Source organism: Martes martes (genome assembly GCF_963455335.1).
Source record: "Martes martes genome assembly, chromosome: 13".
Taxonomy (NCBI): domain Eukaryota; kingdom Metazoa; phylum Chordata; class Mammalia; order Carnivora; family Mustelidae; genus Martes; species Martes martes.
The window spans coordinates 51,105,461-51,126,318 of NC_137901.1; positions in this window are offsets into that span (position 1 = coordinate 51,105,461).

Genomic DNA, 20,858 nt, shown 5'->3' on the forward strand with positions numbered 1-20,858 from the left:
TTGTATTCTTATCAAATTCTCTTATTGTGCAATTTTGTTCTATTATTGATTTTTTTGGATTATTAAAGTATATTGGCATGCCATTATCAAATATGGTTTTATTTCTTTTTTCCAATTCTTTTTTTTAAAGATTTTATTTATTTATTTGACAGAGAGAGAGATCATAAGTAGGCAGGCAGAGAGAGGGGGGAAGCAGGCTCCCCACCGAGCAGAGAGCCCGATATGGGGCTCGATCCCAGGACACTGAGATCACGACCTGAGCTGAAGGCAGAGGCTTAACCCACTGAGCCACCCAGGTGCCCCATTCTTTTTTCCAATTCTTAATATGCCTTTAATTATTTGTTTTTGTCTAGTGGTATTACTTTGCAACACCAGAACAAAGTTAAATAGTGATGCAAATAATGGGCTACCTTGCCTCGATCTTGTTTTTGCTGTGATTACAACCCCTGCTCTCTTACAATTCCCATATATAGCAGACATCCTTTGCCTATCCCTTTATTTTTGGCCTGTTTGAATCTTTGTGTTTTAAGTTTGACTATTGAATAGAACACAGAGTTGGGTTTGTCTTTACTGATTTTAAAATCATTTTCTTTAATAAGCAATTTCATCTAATTATAAGATAAAGAAGTCATGATGATGTAATGTACAACTTGATGACTATAGTTAACAGTACTGTATTATATATTTGAAAATTACTAAGAAAGGAAATCTGAAAAGTTCTCATCACACACACACACACACACACACACACACACACACACACTTGTAACTATGCAAGGTGAAGGATGTTAACTAAACTTGTGCCAATTATTTTACAATTTATACACATACCAAATCATTAAGTTCTACACCTAAATTTATACAATGTTCTATGTTACTTATATCTAAATAAAACTGAAAAAATAGACAAATTAAGTCCACATATGTTTATTAACCTATATTTGGCAACTTTTTTCATATAAAATATTTCATAATTATGAATGATTCTTAGATTTGTGAAAAATAGGATAAAAGTTATTTTTTGTTTTGTTTTGCTTTTCGAATATAAGTTTCTTCTTTCTCATTCTCATGGTTTTAGAGTGGTCTCCAAGTGAAGAAAAAGGTGAAGATATCTGTACTTCACCATGCTAAAACCAAAGTCCCATTTCATTTTTATGCTTTTTTAAAAAAGATGTTATTCATTTATTAGAGAAAGAGAGAGAGAGAGAGAATGAGTAGGGGAGGGACAGTGGGAGAATGAGAGGACAAGAAGACTTTGCACTGAGCAGGGAGCCTGACACAGGACTCCTCCTAGGACCCCAAAATTATGACCTAAGCTGAAGTCAGATCCTTAACCAACTGAGTCACCCAGATGCCCCTCATTTTTATTCTATTTGATTATTTAAAGTAGTATAAATTCAGAATGGTTTTGTTTACCCAAATGACAGAATTTTGACAAAAAAATCCTACTTCTGATTTTATTAATAAAACAATACAAGCCATGCCTTCTCAGAAACTGTCTAAAATTTTTCCAATTCTCTCATTAGGGCTCCTTTAGTGTCCAGTGGCACTATGATATAGGACATTAAACCATTAAGCCTATTTTTAGTGTTTTCTCATTTTATTCTGGCCTGAAATTCTTTGAGGCTTGGATAACTAATTTACAAGATTATTGTATCCCATATTTTTACATGAATACCATATGATTTCACTCATATGTGGAATTTAAGGAAAAAAACCAACAAGCAAGTGAAAAGAAAAGAGAGAGACAAGCCAACAAACAGACTCTTAGCTACTGAGAACAAATTGATGGTTACCAGAAGGGAGGTGGGTGGGGAGATGAGTTAAATAGGTGATGAGTATTAATGAGTGCATTTGTCCTGATGATCACTAGGTGTTGTATGGAAGAGTGGAATCACTCTATTGTACACCTGAAACTAATATAGCGCTGTATGTTAACTATATTGGAATTAAAATTTTAACAATTGAATCAATTTCAATAGAATTGTGACTGTTATGAGTGGTAGCCAATAATACCATAGATAAGGAAATCTTCAAGAAAGAGTTAGAACTTGATCTAAATATTAAAATATTAATATTAAAACTGTGAAGAATATGTGTAAATAAGAGTAAAAAGATGTTCAGGAACACTAACCTGAAAAACTGTCTAAAGGTGGAAATTAGTAAGCCATTTTTAGCTCTGTCCACTGAGGCAGCACCAAAATGATACCCCATTAGCAAAGAGTGTTATCTAGCTCCTTATTCTAGGTTTTTAATAACATTCTCTAAAAATAAACCAAAGATCTTTGGAGAAATGACTGATTCTAGGAATGGGCAAAGCATCCTACAGTTCAGAAAGTAAGGAAAGTAAGGAAGTGTACCCCCCAAATTATAATTTTGTAATATAAATGGGATCACATATATATATATATGTCAAAAGAATCCAAAAGTTTGTGTATGTGTATATATATATATATATATATATATATATATATATGGCAAAAGAATCCAGAAGTTCTCCTCAAAGAGGTCCCAATGACCAAAGCTATAACAATGAGAACTAAATAAATAACATACTATTGGATTATAACCCAAAGCATAAGCCAATATTCACAAGCCTGTGCCAGTATAAGTAAAGACTACACTAAAAAATAATGGTAGAAAAAAGTTTCCCACATAGAAGAAATAAAAATAACTTATTTATACACTCCCTCCACCAAGGTTGTGGAACTGGGAACTTCCATTCCTTCCATGAATGTTAGCTGCATTTAGTGAGTTACTTCCAAAGAGTAGAGTTTGGAAAGGAGGAAAAAGAAACTTTACAATGGAGAAACCTGGCAAGCATCTCCCTGACCAGGCAATCAAGGTTATTATTATATATTATTATATCAAGGTTAATATTACCAGTGATGTCAGGTTTGCTAGCATGTAACTTGATATGATGTGGTGAGAATTTCACTTCAGCTCTTCGATCTTCTGCCCCAAAATTTATAACCCCTTTAGTGAGAAGAAAAATATCAAGTAATTCCACTGGAAGGGCATCCTACAAAATATTCAGTTGGTATTCTTCAGATGTATCCAAGTCATCAAAAAGAAGAAACATCTAAGAAACTGTCATAAGCCAGAGGAGGCTAAGAAAATGGGATAGCTAAATGTAATATAAATGGGATGTTACATAGGAAAAAGGACACTTGAGGAAAACTAGTGAAATGTGAATAAAGCATAGAAAAATAATAGATTTGGTCAATGTACAATGCAGAAAGAATTCTATGTATAAAATATGTGCTTAGATAATACCATTAGTTTGAGCAAAATGGAGTAAAATTATAGAGAATCTTGAGAAACAGAACAGTATGGTTTTCAGGTAAAAATTAAGTTTAATTATAGACTAAATTCACTGGAGGTCAATATAATCACATAAATTTTTCTGAGTACTGTCAATAATTTTTCTGAGTATGGAGGATGAGAGTTTTCCTCTACTTGCAAGATAAGTTATCCTGCCATAGTTTTGTGAATGCAGAAGATCCCTGGTCAGAGATAAAGGTATTTTATTAAATATATTTTATTACTGCAATAGCAGCATCAAGAGCATCATTTTTTCACCAGTTTTGCAAGCTCCCATTTCCAAAAAATGACCTGGAGAAGACTAGACGGCATCTGAACATACACTGGGTGTCACTATAAGAAAGGAATTCTGAACTTAGGAAAACCACATTTTTATATTTGTCAGTAAGAGGAAAACATAATCATTACATTGATTACAGTATACAGCAAGCATGCCTGCTCTTTGCTCCCGAGGGAGACACCATCTCTATTTTCCAAGGTTTTTGCTATAACCAAATATTGTTGAAAAAATAATCCAGAATAAAAGACAGTTTGTGCCTTGCCTTCAAAATGATCAGAAAGATGAGAGACCCATGGAGAATTATCTTCCACAAACACTTTGCAGCTTTTCATTTATAAAATCTTTTTTACCTTGTGACAAAATACTAGCAAAATAAAGCTACAAAAATTTTTGAACACATTGAGTTTTTGGGCAAATTTTTTAAGTCATCAAAATTTATAAGGTTCAAGAAAAGAGTAGCTTGCTTGGTATATATGATAGTATTGTTTCCAAATAATGCCAGTTCTCTTCTCAAGTCTATCATGAAGTCAGTGACTTCAACAAAACAGAACAATATAGACATATTTACTCATGAGTCAACTCAGTTGAAATTAATAGGGGAGGTCTCCTATATAATAGATGACATGTTCTCTGAAAGGAAAAAACCATTCAAATCATGATAACAGCAGTTGGGGTCTGAAAAGACAGCAATATCAAACTCCTAATTGATCCTAAAATCATGGAACACATTTTTCTATAAAAATAATTAATCTTTGGTGTTCCAACTTTTCCAGCAGAACAGGAAGTATACTGCATATTTTCAGGAGCATTGAGATAGTAAGAAAAATGACTACACAAATTTATGTTGAAAGGTTCAAATTAGAGTTCCTTATTATAAGAAAGAATTCATTTAGTTTATTTTTAGTGTTAGCTACATCTCTTAAATGGAAGAAAACTAACTTGAAATAGAAAGAATAAGAAGGTAATTAAATGGACAAACACCAAACTTTGTTTTTCAAGTACCAGAAAAGTTGTTCAGTTTTTCTACTTTATATAAAATATGCCTTTAAAATGTGGATCCTAATTAGCCAGCAATAAAACTGTCTTGCCAAGTGGTTTTAAAGGTCTAGTTCATTAATAATAGATGAAGAATCTGCATTAAGCTAGAAGACACTGGTATTTTAAATAAATTACACATGATCTTATAATTTGGGGTTTTATAGTTTTAATTGAATGTTTGCACCACTTATAATGTCACAGTCTTTAAGATTTAACTTAACAATTGCCAACTGAAACTTCTCACATTATCCTGTAAGTCTTAACAAGATTCAAGTGTGTGTGTGCGTGTGTGTGTGTGTGTGTGTGTGTTTCCACTAAGTTTCCTTTTTAAGTAGAAGGATGAGGCTTTTAGAAAAGCACAACAGAACACTATTTTCTGATTTTACTTTTTCTGCAATGACACTAATTATTTATTCCACATTCACTGAGCACTGGATATATAGGAGACATGCTTGTCACTGGCATACAAAAATATGTCACAATCTTGCCCTGGTGAAATTTATAAGCTAGTGAGACGTACAAATAGGCAAACAAATAATACTTTCCTAAGAATAATTTTTCCTAGCTTGACCTAAATAGCTGTGAAATTCATTTTTTATCAGATCATTTTAGTTTTTAGATATAAATAGGCCTTTGAAACTCATTTAGTATAACTTCTTTAGCTTTTAAGTAAGGATAATGAAGTCCAAGGAGATTATTATTTGTCCAAATGTTCCGATAACCCCGGAACTAGAAATAAATCTCTAAATTCAAATCTAAAACTTTTTCTATTGGTAAAAATCAGGCATACACTATTTATGGTAGTTCACCAAACACTGAAATGTCTTTGTTAAGTAGCAAAGACACCTCATTAGAATGATTTTGTCACTTTATATAAAATATGATTATAAGCAAACATGAACAAAATTGATATTAAAGAATTTTGATTTGTTAATAGAAATTTATTTTTAAATTACATTTGCTAAATTATCTTAAAATAATTTTAATTAACGTTTTATAGGTTTAACTTAATTACATATATTTATACTTAATTTATACATATCCATACTTATATAGTATAATTATACTTATTTATACTTATATATTAGTAGACATATTTATACTTGTTCTCTGTTTCATACCCCCCCAAAATTCTATAAAAGGATGCATACTCAAAAATTACTTCAGATATTTATGTTAGGGGTAAAAAAAGTAGTGAAACTCCAATGTACTTACATTTGTATCAATAATCATAAAAATATTTGACCTAATGCACACAAGTGAAGGTTATATTACCTGTCTAAAAGACATCAGCACTTTAAAAAAGGGTCAAATCATGTTTTATATATATTTTGTTTGCTGTCTATATTAAAAATGCTATTACATAAGGGCTCTTTTATTTCTATGCTCCTAATAAATAAAACTTGTGTATTGAGGGGTTTTGTATTTTTGTTTCACTTATAGTTCTTTTTTTTTTTTTAAGATTTTATTTATTTATTTGACAGGTCACAAGTAGGCAGAGAGGCAGGCAGAGAGAGAGGGAGAAGCAGGCTCCCTGCCAACCAGAGAGCCCAATGCGGGGCTTGATCCCAGGACCCTGAGATCATGACCTGAGCTGAAGGCAGAGGTTTAACCCACTGAGCCACCCAGGCACCCCTCACTTATAGTTCTTAAGAGGCACAAAATACATCTCCATAGTACCAAGAAAAATGTCAGAGACCAAAATATACTTGATCAGTATAAAATGGCTATAAAATAGCAACAAGGAAATATTTATATTTAGGCCCAAAGAGAAATCTAACAGAGAATACTTGAATTTAGCTTCCCAAGGAGTGTTTAAATCATTCTTCTGTTGCAAAGTACAGTCCAGTACCAATTAGAGGAAAAATTCTTTCTAGAATGATGAATGAATAAATAAATGAATAAAATCCATCAGAGGATTAAGAATTTTGAACTACTGTTGTTTTTTCTATCTCCTGAACTGAATAATATATTTAAAACAACACAAAGCAGTGATGATTCAGATGAGGGCATTTCCTCATGTTGGACAGCAAGTGGATGGTATCTGAAGCCAGTAACATTGATTCCACAGGAAATACCCTCTGTTATAGGCAACAGTAGTATCATAGACTGGAGGTTTAAAAAGCTTATGTTCTCCACTCAGCCAGAAACTACTTTGTACCTATCTAAAGGCCAGGAATATTTCATTTATTGTGAATGTAGACATTATTTACCTAATTCTCACCATGAGGAAACTAATATTAACCCCACAGTGCTTAAGTGAATTGCTTAAGGAAACAGAACAAGTGACAAAAATAAATTCTTTCTATCTGTCTTATGTCTTTCCCTATGTCTCTGCAGGCAATTTGAGATAGTAACATGTGCCCTTGTCATATGAGTCTATGGCTAGGAGTCCCATCATAGCCATAGAACATGCCATGATATCAGACTATATTTTGTGAACCTTTGAGAGAGAAAAAAATATTGCCATTTAACTAAGCTATGACCAAAGCACTTTCTTTGCTGTGATATAAATCCCTGGACTCATAGGAAGGCTACATGGAATACCGCAATATTGCCTAGGTAGTCTGTGGGTACAGGGAGAGTGGTGCTGGCAGAAACATATGGCAGAGAAGGCAAATGCATTTGCAGAATATTGTCTATTCCAGTGGGGATGAAATTTTGCCTTCTCCATTGTGGAAGAAGTCAGTGTAATCAATAACCTTCCAGGTGACTGGCTGGTCCCCCCAAAGAATGTTGTTATATTAAGAGCTCACTGGTATTTACTACTGGCAGATTAGACCCTCATCAGTAGCAGAAACCAGGTCAGGGAAAGGGAAGTCCATGTTGTGGATCTCATGCTTAGCCTTCATCACTGCCACCATGACACTTCATTCCTGGGCCTCTTGTGCAAACACTGTGGTGGTTGATGAAAGACTGACATCCTCAGAGGCCTTCATTTTGTCATTCTAATTATTAGCAGCCTCCTTAATAAGATGACCTTTTTTGGTATTCACAAAAGGCACAAATATCTTAGTGTGCCAACTCCAAGTGCTCCTCTCCCAGACTTTGTCACCCATTTTACAATCCCGTTTCCTCCAAATCCCTGATGATCCAATCAAACTGTGAGCAACTGCCTTAAAATGTTGTAGATATATACTTCTGTCAAGTCACTCCAAAGAAACTAAACAAATATGCCTATTGGGAAAATTTTACTTCATTCCTCTCCTTCAGGGTCACATCTGAGTTAAACTATAATGCTACAGTCATCTGTTCTCAGTTGATAGCAGCATTTCTTGCAGAGCTACTTATCTGTAGCCCTTCTCTTTTTTTAAAGATTTGAGTCTTTTTCTTTTTTAAAAGATTTATTTACTTATTTGAGAGAGAGAGAGCACACTCATGGGGGCAGGGAGGGATGGGGTAGAGAGAAACTCCAAATGACTCTATGCTGAGCACAAAGCCCCACACGGGGCTCCATTTCAAGACCCTGAGATCATGACCTGAGCCAAAACCAAGAGTCAAATGCTTAACTAACTGTACGACCCACACATCTCCTGAGTTTTTTTCTTCTGTCACTTGGTCATAAGATACTCCCTATGATGAACTCAGAGAGAAGAGGCAATGTAACAGGAGCTGGTTCTAAAAGTGTCTGAAATGCCCACTCATACAACTTAGTTATAGCTTTTATATCTGCCTAAGCCCATTGTCTCTCATAGTCTTTCCAATTGGTGATAAATTGTTGCTGCTTAGACCCACATATATGGCTTACTGAGTAAGATGACATCAGGTCATGATAGGAAATGGGCTGTATGGTCAACTGGTGTTCCATGATTAAATACTGATACTCTAGCAATGTCCAACAGCAAGCACAGTTGCTTGCACCAAGCCCGGTAGCAAATACAAAGAATTTAAAACAGTAATATTAAATATGCTTAACAATTTAAAGGAATAGACATAAAATGAAAGCATAATCAATGTCACTGACATTATGAAAAAGAGTAATTCCAATCTTATACAAATTACCCCAGTGTATAAATAAAAAGGAGACACTCTCAATATTATTTTTGAGTCTACAAAATCTTCAATATCAAAATCAGGTTAACACATTAAAAGAAAAAAAAGTTGCTTGCCAATCTCACTCATAAAAATAGATGAAAAATCCTAAATAACTCTGTAAATTAGCAATCAAACCCAACAATGTGAAACAGGTAAAACCTCTTAACCAAAGAATATACAGAGAGGTCAACATCAGAAACTATTAATAGTTTAGTAATAGTATAGTAATAGTAATAGTAATAATATAACTCATCAGCATATTTCAAAAAGAACATGATATGACATTCTTTTTTCCAAAATTTTATTTAATCATTTATTTGAGAGAGAAAGAGAGCATGAGTAGGGGGAGGGGTAGAGGGAGAAGCAGACTCTCCACTGAGTATAATCTGATGCAGAGACTAGATCACAGAACCCTGGGATCATGACCTGAACAAAAGGCAGAGGCCTAACCAACTGAGCCACCCAGGTGCCTAATGTGACATTCTTATATAGTAAAAATTGTTAACAAAGCATCAGAGGAAGTTAACAACCTTAAGCTGATAAAGAATATCTATACAAAACCTAGAAAGTACATTTCACTTAAAAGTACAAAGTTCAAAATAGTTCCTTAAATACAGGAAACAAAACAAGGGTATTAACTATCACCAGTTTTAATACAATTATAGTGGAAATCCCAGTTAGCACACTAAGGCCAGAAAACAAATAAAAGTTATAAGGTTAGGAAGAAAAGAAACAATACTGCCATTGTCTGCAAAAGAATCTACGTGAGTTATTAAAATTATTTGTTTACCAAATTTTCTGGATTACAATTAATATACAAAAAATAATTAAAAATTTATTTGCCAAGAACAAAGAATTCAAAAATAAAATTGAAAAAAATACTATTCACCATAGCATCAAAGGCTACAAACAATATGGGAATTAATCAAACAGATTTCTAAAGACAATCTAGATTATACAAAGAAAGCTATAACACTTTATTGGTAGGCATTTGCAAGAACTAAACTGATGGAGAGATATACTATGTTTATGAATTGATGGTCTCAGTACATTGGTCAATTCTCCCCAAAATTAATCTGTAGTTTCAATGCCATTCCAGTAAAATCCCAATAGTCCTCAACAGGTGGTTTACGGAGCCTGAAAAGCTGATTTTAAAATTGATGTGGTACAGAAAAAAGGCCACAGTTCCCTATCAAATGTTTGTAGACTAATAAGGAGTAAGAATTGCCTTAACAAATATCAACAATTGCTATAAACAAGTATGATAATTAAACCAGGGTGTTAGTAAGACAAGTATAGATAAATTGGACAATAGAGTAAAACAAAGATCCTAGAAACAGATTTTCCCATACACATTGGAACTTCGTTCATCATAGAGCTGGAATTTCATATCCTTGGGGAAAGGCTTTTCAATAAATGGAACAACATTTAGTAATCTACCTATAGAAAAATTGTGAAATTGGACTCCTACCTCTTACAATACATAAACTTCAATTCTACTGTAATGAATATCTAAATGTGAAAGGCAAAATTATAAAATATTTTAAAACAATAGAAGGAAAACTTCTCTGACCTTGGGAGACAGAAGGATTTGTTAAACAAGATACAATAGCTTACACTGAGGAGACCACAAAACTTTGAAACTACAGAATTAGATGGATCTTCCACGTGTATATACAGAAGACATGAAGAAGAGAGCAAGAGAGGAGTGCTTGGAATAAGGAAGAAAACAAGGAATCATAGGCCAAGAGTCTTAATGATTTATGAAAATAATCATTAGGGTGCCTGGGTGGCTCAGTTGGTTAAGCAACTGCCTTCGGCTCAGGTCATGATCCCAGAGTACCAGGATCAAGTCCCGCATCGGGGTCCTAGCTCCACTAGGAGTCTGTTTCTCCTCTCTCATGCTCTCTCTCGCTGTCTCTCTCTCAAATAAATACATAAAATCTTTTAAAAAAGAAACTAATCATTAAATCCATAGACAACAAAGATAGGGAGTGGAAGATGGAAGTATGGCTGCATGGCATGTGCTTCATAAAAGGATAAGATTTTGCACACAGAACAAATGGCAATCTATCAGTACAGACAAAAGGTTGATATCCAGGATCTATAAAGAACTCCTCAAACCCAACACACACAAAACAGATAATCATATTAAAAAATGGGCAGAAGATATGAACAGACACTTCTCCAATGAAGACATACAAATGGCTACCAGAGGGCGCCTGGGCGGCTCAGTGGGTTAAAGCCTCTGCCTTCGGCTCAGGTCATGATCTCAGGGTCCTGGGATCGAGTCCCGCATCGGGCTCTCTGCTCAGCAGGGAGCCTGCTTCCTCCTCTCTCTCTGCCTGCTTCTCTGCCTACTTGTGATCTTTCTCTGTCAAATAAATAAATAAAATCTTTAAAAAAAAAAAAAAAAAAAAAAAACAAATGGCTACCAGACACATGAAAAAATGTTCATCATCACTAGGCATCAGGGAGAGTCAACTTAAAACCACATTGAGATACCACCTTACACCAGTTAGAATGGCCAAAATTAGCAAGACAGGAAACAACGTGTGTTGGAGAGGATGTGGAGAAAGGGGAACCCTCTTCCACTGTTGGTGGGAATGCAAGTTGGTGCAGCCACTTTGGAGAACAGTGTGGAGATTCCTCAAGAAATTAAAAATAGAGCTTCCCTATGACCCTGCAATTGCACTACTGGGTATTTACCCCAAAGATACAGATGTAGTGAAAAGAAGGGCCATCTGTACCCCAATGTTTATAGCAGCAATGGCCACGGTCGCCAAACTGTGGAAAGAACCAAGATGCCCTTCAATGGACGAATGGATAAGATGTGGTCCATATACACTATGGAGTATTATGCCTCCATCAGAAAGGACGAATACCCAACTTTTGTAGCAACATGGATGGGACTGGAAGAGATTATGCTGAGTGAAATAAGTCAAGTAGAGAGACTCAAGTATCATATGGTTTCACTTATTTGTGGAGCATAATAAATAACATGGAGGACATGGGGAGATGGAGAGGAGAAGGGAGTTGAGGGAAATTGGAAGGGGAGGTGAACCATGAGAGACTATGGACTCTGAAAAACAACCTGAGGGTTTTGAACGGGCGGGGGTTGGGAGGTTGGGGAAACCAGAGGGTGGGTATTAGGGAGGGCACGTATTGCATGGAGCACTGGGTGTGGTGCAAAAACAATGAATACTGGTACGCTGAAAATAAAAAAAAAATTAAAAATTAAAAAAAAAGAACAAATGGCAATCTAAAAACAATGACATTATGTGAGAATAGTTGCCTCTTGTTCCTACAGAACCAAGTATGGGAGAAGTAATAAGTCAAAACTCAGGAGTGCTGGCTGCTGAAGAGGCTGTGCTGGGGGAGAGCATTGGATATCCTTTCTGTCAAAGGATTAATGGGAACAGAGGAGAAATAAGAAAACACATGTATTTATTTAAAACAGGCTATTAATCATAGTGACCATAGTAAAATAAGTTTGGAGGGAAAACAAAACTGGAAGAAGATAGGAGTGGAGAAGGCACATAATATAAAGAAAACTGTAATCAAATTCATGGCAGACCTTACATTATTATTTTTGCTAGCAAAACATGACAGGATGAGAAGTATGGCAGAGTTAACTGACCTAGTTTATAGCCAGAGAGAGGCAAATCCCAGATGTAAAGCATCACAAGATCAGCAGTGTGAGCACTTGTTCAGAAGTCCCCATTTCTGTTTCAGAAATCCAAAGAGAATGTCAGTGGGAGTTGTTCAGATGTTCCTATGCAGGTGGCCACCAGGGACTTTAAAATGACAAGGAAAACGAGGCTCCGGAAAGAACTCAGTTCAAGTGAGGGAAGGGATGTGCCATCCAAGGAAGCTCACCTCATCATGCATGCCTTGGTTTGATAGAAACAGGCAAATCTTTGATAAACCAAATGCTAGTCAAGGCATAGCTGGGTCTGGAACAAATACTGCATTTGTTTTTAAAGATTTTATTTATTTGACAGAAAGAGAGAGAGAGCACAGAAGCAGGGGGAGCGGCAGGCAGCAGAGGGAGAAGAATGCACCCTGCTGAGCAGAAAGCCTGATATGGGGCTCAATCCCAGGACCCCAGGATCAAGACCCAAGACATTTAACTGACTGAGCCACTTGGGCCCCCTGAAGAGAAGTTTAAATAAATATAACAGTGATAGAGATGTGCATAAAGGGACTTAAACCAAGCAGGTATCTTTCACAGTTATTCAAGTACTGCTGAGTGATATTGATTAACTATTGATCTAAGTGAGATTGAATTGATGAATCAAGAGTAAATTATTTTTTTAACATCAAATCCCAGAGTATAAGACCTTAAAAACTGTTTTTTGGATTTTCCACCTGATAGCCCTTTTCATTTTTAAACAGGAAGAATGGCCATTCTTTGTAGGCGGCTGGACAATTACATCTGACTCAGATGATCTTTGCCTTTTGCTCTACCTGGGAAGTTGCTGTGTTTATCACTATAGGGTCATATCAAAGCTCTAGTTGGATCTCTGAGTTTGGTTTTGCCATTAATATCCCTCCTTTGTCTCTTTCTGAGCTTTGTCCCATCATTTACAGCTACCATACAAGATACATTTTCTCCCCTCCTGCCATACACCATGCACAGGTGGTAATTCACACTCTTAGATATATTATAGTGGCAGTTTAAAGCATAGGGTCATAGCTTACTTTAAATTCTAGCCCTACCTCTTACCATCTGCCTGTGTAATTTAACCTTTGTTTCTTTATCTGGAATTCTAGGATTATACCTCATACACTTATAGATGAAATGGAATAATGTATACAAGCTATTGTTCAGTATCATTTTTGACACACACCATATGCTCAATTAACAGAAACTCTTAGTATTATCAAAATTATCATTATTTGTATTTATTTATTTATTTGGCATTTGTTAAATATTTCCTATTTCCTGGGCATTGAATCAGTGATGCAACAGTGAACAAAAACATGATTCATGTCCTTGTGGAATTTATACTCAATCTCTCTAAAAATATGATTTATCTCCTGACCTAGCTGCTTCTCAAGAGGAAGAGTTTGGAATTTGGGGGAATAAAGTCATTTTATTATCTCTTGCCCTGAAAAATTTGCTGATCCCTGACAAAGCTATCATACAACTCTCAGATGAATAAAGAGAAGAGAAAATTCCATATTGATTTGACATGTCTGATCTTTGTCTGACTGAGCACAAAACTCCCCTTTTGATTTATCCACGTACTAGTACAATGCTCTCTTTTATCTCTCTGGATAGTGACACTTATCTTGCCCTTGCTGCAATCACAAACTTTCTTCTAATAAACCTTGCAACTGAGGTATTTGCATTTGCCACGAGAGCAAACTCATTATTATTAGAATTCAGTTTCAGTCTAGCTCCTCACTGTCTATGTTACCACTCTGGAGAAAAAGTGGAGCATTAACCCTGTCCTTGGCCTTGTCAGTGTGGCTGGCCCACAAATACTTTCTTTCATTGTCTCACAGGTAGAGTGATGGGAGATTCCCTCACCTCTGAACGCACTGATAAGAACTGGGAAGTGCTAAGGACAATACCCAGAGGGACACAGGGATTGTACCTCTTACCTATCCAATCCCTCTAGAAACAAATTACAAGAAGTTGACTTGAGCTCTGGCTATCTCTGGGGATTACCAGATTGGTGAAAAAAATAGGCCCCAAACTTTCTCTCCTATTCTCAGCAGGATCAGGTGTAAAAGGAGAATTCACTGCAGGAGTGCCAGGGACACTTGTATCACTCAGAACTCCCCGCTGCTGCCCAAGTACCTTGAGTCAGAGCTCCACTCGTTGATCCATTATTTCTTCTCAGTGCTAATTGGTTTCACCAATTGTGACTCCTTGAGATTTTTGTGAAGCTTAGTTTTGTTTAGTAACTCATGGCTATAACAAAAAATTATAGTGGATTCCTGTTTTCGATGTTGTTATTTCCCATAAAGTCACTCCAAGTATTTAATTAGCAAACACTGAACCAGTGTCCCTAGAGAAAATACAGAGCAAGTTTCCTGGAAGCTTCTGGTCACATTTCATGAATAAATCAATACATAGCCTGGCTTTACATGTTTCTACTTAGAGACACCTTATCTAACATGAACTGTTGATTCATTAACATTGAACTCACAGATAACAGCACAATAATTCACGCCTGAATAAAGCTTATCAAACACAGGTATTTTCTACATAAGGCACAGGACAATCTTTTTGCACTTAGGAACACTAGATAGCACTTTCACACTATGTTTGGGAGCCAGTTTAACAGCAAAATCACCAAAAAAACTCCAAAATATGAAAACTGTGGCACTAAATAGACCACAGAGAAAGGACATATTTGAATTACAGGAACTGAAAAAAGAAGGCTGAGCATTGCCTTGTGGCATGTGGCAATTCAAATTTTCAATACACTGTTCATGTCCACAAATGACCATGAAAGTGCCACTATTGATTTTGAGCTACAGATAAATTTTAGCAAGTAGATGAATTCTCAAATATGGAATTCATGGAATATTTCCACAAATAATAAATATTGACTATATATACTAATTATCTTCAAGATTTGGTCAGCCTATGTCCTTTATTGATTCTAATAATATTAATCCACACCATGCTAAAAATAAATTATTATTTATGTTCTTCAAATATAATATTTAAAAATTGGAAGATTTAATGTTTTTTAAATGCTGGATTTTAACTACTCTTTAAGATTTGGAAGATGTGGCAACAATTAAGCCCTAGCTCCGGTATGACTGCATTTATCCACTAGACCTGAAGAGGAGCTGAAGCTTTTGGTGGGGCAGGGCCTGTGTTCTCCAGTTCTATCTCTTGAAATACCCACCTGCAGCACTAACTTATATTGAGCAATGTTGGCACGGAGTTTGAGATTCCTGCTTTAAAGGTCTTTAGAACAGTCTCATTTTCCTCCAATAGCAAACAATTCATACCAGTAATTCCAAATCCTGCTTGGCTTAAAAGCTCTCAGGAGTTGGCAGTTCCTGAAGATTCATGAGCTGATGGTTGAGCAAGTAAAACTCTTTAACTGAAACACTACCCCTTACACTCTGTCCAAGGAAGACTTAATTTCCTAAGAAACTCTGTGCCAAGATCATTGGGTTAAAAAAAAAAAAAACACTTTTCAATGTACAGCTTCATAAAGAAGTTTCATAACATCCCTTAATTTAGTAAGCTGATATAATAACTCTGAATAAATTTAGTTCTGCATCTAGTACAACCAAATATTGAAAAAAAAAATTCTTCCAGTATTTTAATTCTAATCCCAGAGAGTTCTATGCCATTTCCATTGATTTGGGTTATTTCAAAAACCACTTAAGCTTTTAAAACCTAACCTCTGGCACTGTAATTCCAGGATTTAGTCATTGTAAAGGCATGCTTCTAGCTCAGTTTCTAGAAAAAGGATTTTATTCAAAATGCCACTAAATTTTTGCCTTGTCTAAAATCTAATACAGTATTCTCTAAAATACATGTCAAAGCTTAGTCTAAAGTGGACAACTGAGTAAATATTCAAAAGAAATACAAGTTCAACACAAGAATCCTTAAAAAACAGTTTAAATACTTAATGTAGATTTTATTATTTTGAGAGGAAGCCTCATGAAGAAAACTTTCTTAAAATCCTCTTTAAATATCTCTCCATTTTAGTAGAGGCTCATACAAAGCACCACTTTTAAATACTGCTATCTTCTTTCTTCAAACCGTCTTCTCAATGTTATGTGGTTCTCTTGTTTACAGCTTTCCTTTTACAAGTAGTAGGTAGAAATTAGTTCAAAGTCCCACTATTCAATATATACCACCCTTCAGTCTCACTCCTCTGAGTCTTATGAAAAATGTAAAGACTTTTAAAAATGTACTATGGTTAAATGCTTACTTATTTCCTCCACTACACTGGGAATTATTTTAAGGCAAAGACTATGTTTTTAGTAACCCTGGTATCCCTAGGGACAAGTTGATGGCAGGTATCAAGATGTATTGAAACTGAATGTCCACTTTCACCAGGTTATTGTCAATGGAACATATGTGTGTGCTTAGTATAGAAAATTTTAACAACTTATATGTTGCTTCAATTTATTGGGCAATGACACAGAAGATTTGGGTTAAGTGGTGGCAAATTGAAGACTTGGATTGCAGAGGCTTAAAACATTTGCTGGCCTGGTAGTTAATCTTGAAGATTGATGGAATCTTATTTTTAGACTTAAAAAAATAGGCAGTTGCTTTAATAGTTATTAATAGCAGCTGTCAGGCATACACCTTTGACTGGAGATGAGTCAGTCTACCCATAAGAAACATTTGAGTCCTAAACACAAATGGAAAGTCCAGTAATTGTTTATAAGCTCACAAAAGAAAATCTGCTAATTAAATATTGGAGTGTTTACTGGCAACAGCCTTTATGGGAAACTAATGAACTTGTTCAAAAGATGCAAACAGGTTATCACCTGCTCAGTCAGTCAATAATACTGGAAAGAAGCAATTTCCATCACTGTAGGGACCCACAGGTTAATTCAGAAGCCACCAGACTTTAATGAGCTTCAAACCCTACATACTGGGTGGTAAGGTTTCGCCATCCACCTTTTTGTCAAATAAAAGTCGTTCTTAAAAAAAAAATATGGAATAAAATTATACAAGTTTCTACATAATTCACTCTATCTAGAAAAGAAAGGGAACAAGACAGAGAAAAAAGATACAGGAAGATGGTCTGTTTGGTTAGGGACATACTGTACTCAACAAGGAGCAAAAGAAACTGATTTAAAGTGAATGATTTAACCTAAATATATTGTTTACAGTGTATCTAATATACAGTGTAATATACAGTGTATAAAAAAAAAGCTAACCATGGCCCAGTTACAAGAACCCAGTGAGCAAATGAGTTCCCACTATTGCAAATGTGCTACTTACGATGTATTAGTATTCTGAAATATATGGCTGTTCCTATAAAAATATATTAAGTTTTAGGATAGAAAATTACAAAATTATATTTAAGACAAGCATTTAATAATAAATTATATAAATAGCTGTGATTACTTTAAAACGAAATGATATAGAACAATTGATTTATAGTTGATTATTATATTATCAAGGTGAATAAATGTATTATATAATATTATAGGGAGGAAAGACAAAAACCATGCATCTAGCGATGCAATTAGGAAGGAAAACCTGGAGGTTACGATATTTGTCTTGGGATCAAAAACAAAGTAAAAAATTGGCTCTTCAGTAAATTTATTTCCCAAATTTTATCCAAGGCAATGCAACTGACACTTGAATGAATTTTCTTCCCATGTACTCAAAATGTACTTATAAGACCATCTACAAAACAAGTACAAAATCATGAATAAGATTCCTCAATATTAGATTAAGTTTCTGTTTTAGAAAGATATTTTTTTAATGCAGGAGGGAACATCTGAATTATTTCTAGTCTTTGTTATTAAAAATAAAGTTGCTATGAACATTCATAGACAGGATTTTAAAAATTTTTGAAATCATTCATTGTTATTACATAGAAACAGCTGATTTTTGAGTGTTGATTTTGTATCATACAAAGTTGCTTAATTTATTTATTAATTTTACAAAGTTTTTTTTGGGGGGGTGGAATTTTCTACACATAGGATCGTGTCACCTGTGAACAGATAACATTTTACTCCTTTCCAGTCTGGGTGTCTTTTGCTTATTTGTCTTGCCTAATTGCTCTGACTAGAATTTTCAGTTGTATGTTGAAAGGAAGTAGCAGAAGGGGGAAGGTTGTTTTATTCCTGATCTTAGGGAGAAAGTTTCAGTATTTCACCATTAAGTATGATGTTATCTGTGAGATTTTACTTTTGACTTTTATTATTTAAGGAAAACTGCCTTATGCTGTCATGATGATATCACTCTGATGGCCTTTATTATATTGAGAAAGTTTCCCTACCCAGTTGAGTGTTTTTATCATTTAAATTTTCTCAAATGCTTTTTCTGCATCATTGCAAGGTTCATATGCTTTCTTTCTTTATGACATATTTTTAGTTCATATTTATAATGTGATGTAAGGCATTGGTCAAAGTTCATCTATTTGCATATGCGTATACAATTGTTCCAGTACCATTTGGTGAAAAAACTGTTTTTCTACAATTGACCTTGTAAACTATTTCAAAACTCATCTGTCCATGTGTGTGAATCTATTACTAGATTTTCTTTCTCTTTTTTTTTAAGATTTTATTTATTTATTTGACAGACAGAGACCACAAGTAGGCAGAGAGAGAGGAAGGGAAGCAGGCTCCCCGCTGAGCAGGGAACCTGATGTGGGGCTCCATCCCAGGATCCCGAGACCATGACCCGAGTCGAAGGCAGAGGCTTTAACCCACTGAGCCACCCAGGTGCCCCTATTACTAGATTTTCTATTTTGTTTTATTTTTTATTTATTTATTTATTTATTTATTTATTTATTTATTTATTTTTATGCCACTACTACAACTGTCTTGATTACTGTAGCTTTTAAATAACTCTTGAGGGCACCTGGGGTTGCTCAGGTCAGTTAAGTGTCTGACTCTTGATTTCAGGTCATGATCTCAGGGTTGTGAGATCGAACCCTATATTGGGCTCCATGCTGAGCCTGGAAACTGGTTAAGATTCTCTCTCTAAAAAAAATAAAAATAAAAAATAAAAAAATAAGTCTTGAAACTTTGTTCTTGAAAAAGTTCTTCCAACCTTGTTCTTTTTCAAATTATTTGGGTTACTCCTAGACCTTTTTATTTTTATATGAATTTTAGAACAATTTCTATTTAAGAAAAAGAAAAAGCTTCTAACATTTTCAATCAGATTGCATTGATTCTTTAGATCAACTAGGGAATACCTGACATTTTAAAAATATTGAGTCTTCCTACCCCTGATAATGTTATATCTTTCTTCTTATCTAGGTCTTTGAATTCTTTTGACAATGCTTTACAGTTTTCAATGTATAGGTATTATACATCATTTAATGGTAAAATTATATTTTTAAAGTTTTGATTGTTTGTTGCTTATATATTAAAAATACAATAAAATCTTTGTATAGTGATCCTTTATCCTGAAACATTGGTAAACTCACTTATTTTTAGTCAAAGTAGTTGTGGGGTTATTTTGTTTTGTTTTTTTTTTGTAGATTCTCCTGGCTTTTCTATATAGTTGATTATTTCATCTGGGAATAAAGAGTTTTATCTCTGGCTTTCCAATCTGAATTCCTTTTATTTCATTTCTCTGATTTATTTTTTTCACTAACTAGAACTTACAGTAAAATGTCTTTACCTTCTTTCTAATTTTAGGGAGAAAGTATACAATTTTTCACCATTAAGTATGGTGTTGGTTGTGGGTTTCATAGATGTTCTTTATCAAGTTGAGAAAGTTCCCTTCTATTCCTAGTTTCCTGTGGTGTTTTAATCAGAGTAGATGTTGGATTTTGATGTTATTTTATTAAACAACATAAAATAATCATATTGACTTTTCTTCTGTAGTTACAATGATCTATTTCAAATGTTAAACAATCTTATAATCCTGGGTAAAACCCATTTGGTCATGACGTGATTTATATAATATTGAATTTGATTTGCCAAATTTTTATTAGGAAATTTTACAACTATGTTCATGTAGAAAACTGTTCTACATTTCTCCTATATCTCTCTTTCTTGTTTGGATATCAGAGTATTCTGGCCTCATGGAATGAACTGGAAAGCATTCCATCTTCTTTAATTTTCTGGGGGATTTTGGGGTAGAATTAATATTATTTCCATTTAAATATTTGGTTTACCAGTGAAATCTTCTGAGCCTAGAGGGTTTTTGTTTGTTTGTTTGTTTGCTTGTTTTGCTTTGCTTTGTTTTTCTTTTGTGGGAAGGATTTTAACTACAAACTTAATTTTATTAATTTATATAGAACAATTCAGATTATTCATTTTTTTCTTGTATTAATTCTGGTATTTTTTATTTTTCATCTAATTAAGTTTATTGGGAAACAGTCATTCATAATATTCTCCTATTATTCTTTTAATATTTGTAGAATCTGTACTGATATCACCTCTCTCTTTTCTGATTTTGGAAATTTGTTTCCTCCTTCCTTTCCCTCCCTCTCTCATTCTTTCCCTCTCTTCCCCCATCTCCTCCACTTTTCTCTATTTTTCCCTCTCATTC